The 4,835-nt window shown below is 28.2% G+C and overlaps 1 long non-coding RNA gene across 1 annotated transcript; it reads left to right on the top strand.

Annotated features, from left to right (window-relative positions):
• The first annotated feature begins 1,443 nt into the window (after positions 1-1,443).
• Positions 1,444-4,096, top strand: LOC139426383 (uncharacterized). The gene is made up of 2 exons (XR_011637652.2): positions 1,444-1,541; positions 3,836-4,096. It is a non-coding gene; the product is annotated as an uncharacterized LOC139426383 (long non-coding RNA).
• The last annotated feature ends 739 nt before the right edge of the window (positions 4,097-4,835 follow it).

The raw sequence follows: 4,835 nt of genomic DNA, 5'->3' as shown, positions 1-4,835 counted from the left end.
GTATTTCCGACTCCGTCAGCCTATGATCTCACGAACATGATCTCAATTTAGTACTCACGTATTTCATCCCGTATCTGTACGTTTACGTACTTTTTCATATACATACTTTTGGAAATAATTATCTTGTTTAGCCCATCATTAGCCTAAAGCAGAATTAATTATTTTAAAAAATTGGGTCGAAAGCATAGTTCCTTCAGTCATATGATAAATGTTAAATCCTTGATAAGTGTATTCTGGGTACCAAACTAAAAAAAAATTCAATGAGTGCTGCGTTCTGTTTAAGGAACAAGATATTTTTCTCACACATAATTTCGCAATAATTTAGAAAGTTTGCCAACGTAAGATGCTACAACCTAAAAAAAAAGAAGCTATAAAACTTAACGAAGTTTAGAAAATAACCACCATTAGCAGCAACAACGTCGTACAGTCAGAGAACAAAATGAACACTCGACCGCGCTTACATTTTACTTGGAATGATCTGACATGCAGAAAAACAGGTAACACAATGCAGACCTATTATTTTAACCCTTTCGAAGGCCGTGGTAAGTATACTTACCACCACTTTTTAATGTCCGTGGTAAATATTTTTACCACTTTTAATTTAGGTTTCCATTTGTTAATAACTTCAGCTTTCTTGAAGTGGGTTTGAATAAATTTGGTAATCAATTGCTAGTTTAAGAAAACGTATAAAAGTTATAAAATACATAATTCCTTTTGGAGTTTGTAGCAGTTATAAAATTTATTTTATAAATGACAAAAAATAAAAGTCAATAAGTTCCTAATAGGTCGTGGTAAATATACTTACTACCAAGAAAATATGACATTAAAATTTAGATTAATTTTTCATAAGCTAAATTAGTTTTTTTTCTTATATCAATTACGATTCTTATATCGATTTCAATTCCAAAAATACTTTAATTTACCTTAGCTAGAAATAAATGGCCCATTAAAGGGTTAAACCACATACTATAATAAATACCCAATTATATTTTCATGACTAAGATTATGAAGTTGCAGTACTTAAGTTCTGGTAAAAATTAAAGCCAAAAATATGTTTTAAAACCACTCTGATTAGCAAATAAAATATTTCGCCAAAACCTCGAATGTTGTATTATCGTAATTAAATAATTTAGTTTTAAGAATAATAGAAAATAGTTTTTAAGGAAAAAAAATTACATTTTGGAGAAATAAATAGATTATTACTTACAAATTTTTTACATTTCGTCATTAAGTAAATTGATGCTCGCATTATTATTGTTTTATTTATTTAAATAAAGTTATTTGACTTGTATTTTTTCTTCAACTAAAAATTTTGAAGCATTTCTTTTAGTTTCATTTTTTTTCGATTGTCAGATAATTATCAGTTAGTTAAATCAGAAATTGATACTTTAAAATCATGAATCAGCATTCATGGAAAATTTCAAAATATGAACATTAAATGATGTGACATTGCGCGAATGCGCGAAATATTGTGCTTATATAAGCGTTACATTTATCTACAAGAGTTTCTGTTTTTTGAAATCAAGAAATATCAAGTAACAGTAAGAATTTTTTGTTACTAAATTTCATATTTGGTTTGTTAATAACATTGCAACTGTGTTAATATTGTGCATCTTTTTGTGCGGTATCCTTTTCTACCCTGAAAAGATAGTTTATTTTATCTTTTAATAATTTATTTGTATATTATTTTAATATTTTTGAATTTTAATTATTTTATCTAAACTTTATTTTTAGCCTCAATCTTCCATCACAAAGAAAAAGTTTTACTTAGTTCGAAGTAAAAATTAGTAGTAATTTTGATTTGTTTTTAATTTTAAAGAAAACCCTGTTCACTTTAATTTTTTGTTTAGTCATTTCAATAATTTTAGTGTTTATATTTTACAAATAGATTTGGAATTAAAATTGAAATTACTGAGAATTTAGTTTCCTACACAATAATTTCATTTTTAATTTTACATCTATTAATTTCTCTTCTGCAATTTTACTTCTATTTTATTTCGCTTCTAATAATTCTAAATATTTCTCTTCTAATTTATAGAATTCTATAAATTCACTTTTATATTTTCATTTCGATTTCATTTTTAATTTAATCTTTTTATTTCACTAATAAAATAGTCCGAAGAAAGTGTTTAAGTTGTATTTATTTTTATTTATTCTGAAATATAATAATAATTAAATAGCCTTGTAACTACTTGACAATTGGAACTTTTTGATAATTCGTAAATATACCTTTTATTTACTTCAGATATCCCGCTTTGAGGAAAAATATGTTCTAGTGGTAGCAAAGTTTATGTTTTAATGCATGATTCTTAGATTATTAAATTTGATTTAAAGTAATTTTTTCTCACCACTGTACATGAGTAATTCAGAAGTTCATGAGAAACGCTACCTTATTCCAAATCCCTCGTTTTGAGACTTTTAAAATACTGACAAAATTAACTAAAATTCTAATTATTTTAGCATTTAAATCTCTATCCCTCTATAAACATGTACCTCAAAGCGTAGCAGTTGGTATCCCTGTTAAAAGCGTTTGCTTTTAATATTGCTATTTGCGTGACAGAAAAATTTCAGCTAAGACGAGCTGTTAAATACAAGATCTCCTTTATATTTTTAAAAATTTAAAGAGAAGTACAACGCTGAAATTCTCGAAATTTTTCTTCAAGCTGATTATTAATATATTAATTAATTATTATTATTATTAACATATATAATTAATTATTTCATTTTTTTAAAAAAGAGTTATGAACCAAAGTCATATGTGTTGACTTAGATGAATTAACCCTATCCGGAACAGAATCGATTGAAAATTTTAGTCGGGTAGGGCATTAGCGAGAGCAAATTTTAATACATTCTAAGGAAAGCAACATACTTTAGCTCTTTGTTGTTTAAAAAATAGTTGTTGCTATCGTTCAAAACAATTAGTTATGAGTGCTTTGCAACTGTTGAATTAATAACTGGCTGCATTGAACCGGAAAGGGTTAATATATTTAAAATAAAATGCTTTAATTAAGTTTAAAATAAAATGTTTTAATTAAGTTTAAAATAAAATGTTTTAATTAAGTTTAAAATAAAATGTTTTAATTAAGTTTAAAATAAAATGTTTTAATTAAGTTTAAAATAAAATGTTTTAAATATTTTAATTTGTCCTTATGAAATTGGGACAATTTTAGTTTCTCATCAATAAAATGAAATGAGAAGAGCAGTAGTTATATTTTAGTTAAGTCGAAATAAAAGTTGTGCAATGGGCTATTGGTGATGGTCTGGGAAGAATACCTGAGAACCGACGACCTGTTCGCAAAATCGAGCACTTTACGGTAGAACAATTTAACGAAACCACACCGTGCACTCTGGATCCCTTCGCAGGCTGATCAAAGTCGTCACATACCCGCTCACTAATCGCAGCCAGTGTTTTTGATACCGGAAAGTAGTCTTTCTAAAATTTGTTTATATTTTGACACTTTGAATTTTTTTTCTGCGTTTGAACTTTATTTAAGGTTTAACTGAGCCTTACTTTTTCTGTTCTTAAAATTTATTGTTGGCAAAAGAGAATTTGCCCTGTTAGGTTTCTTCTGCGATATAATGTCCTGTTAATGCGCATTGGTAGCAAGAAGACTTCGATGTGGTTCTTTCACAGCTGGAAAATGCATGGGTTCATGTACTTCATAGTAGATGTTGCGCTTGATCGAGTGGGATAAGAAACACTAACACATTTTTACACTTTACATTTGCAGATGCATTGACTTTTTTTTTTGTTTTGTTACTTGCAACGGTCAAGAGCGTTTTTGCCAACACTGTACTAACCCAATATTCATTTAGGTCCTGTTCCGTATTTCAGATGCATGCTACATCTGTTCTTGTACTCTGTGCTCTTGTTTGCTTTTTTGTCGTGGCAAATGTGGAAGAAGCCATGGGATTAGACGCCAACTTGGGTCTCTGCTTGCCAATTAGGCTGCCATTGGGAACAGTTTTGGATGTATTGAAAGGTCTTCCAACTCTCATCAACAAGCTGGTCAGTTAGATGGAGAGGAAAATGATTGCCATCTTTTTCTGAAATGTAAATCATCACTAAATAAAGTCTGATTTAATTTGCTTTTAATTTTGTTTGCGTTTGTTGAATGGCTGATTGTATTAAATATCTGAGCACCTGAGGCCCATTTTCATCTTTAGCTTGAACTTTGCGGTGGTTTGATGAGGTTGTGGAATGCAAATGAAGTAAAGAAGTATTCATGTGGATCATTGAGGTTCTGACTGTGTAATTATATGCATGTGACATATTAGAATTATAATAATAATATAATACAATAATTAGAATATTGTAGTTACATATTAGATCATAATGTAAAAATATGAGGTAAAACTTGATCTAAGCTGATATGGGAAAAATAAGGTTGTGTATATGCTATTGATGTCGGGAGCGTTTGTTGAATGCATAACTGCCAATTTGTATGACTGATGAGAAATTATTTTCATAGTGGTAGCAACAATGCAATAAATTTTAAATTTCAAAGTTTCAAAAAAAAATTCGACCTGGATGCATAGATCAATAATTAAACCTGGACCTGCGACCATAATTCAATAATTAAAAGATATGTATATAAGATCTATTTGTTGGTTTATTATGTTCTTAAATATTTAAGTAGTTTAATTTTTTAAAAATTATCCAGAATTTAATTGTTATTTTACAATTACTTTGAAAACTCTTTTTCAACGACCGTACAAGTTGGTAAGCATGAGAATGTCTAGAACTGTACTATAAATTTTTTCTAAATATTTCAGGAAAACACTATAAAAAATTTTTGCACTTAAAATGTTCTAGGTGTTAAACGTTGTAAAAT

Source organism: Parasteatoda tepidariorum, chromosome 5, assembly GCF_982258835.1.
Source record: "Parasteatoda tepidariorum strain Cologne lab strain chromosome 5, Ptep-v5.0, whole genome shotgun sequence".
NCBI lineage: Eukaryota > Metazoa > Arthropoda > Arachnida > Araneae > Theridiidae > Parasteatoda > Parasteatoda tepidariorum.
Note: the sequence above shows the minus strand (reverse complement) of the source record. Positions and strands in the feature narration are given on the sequence as shown.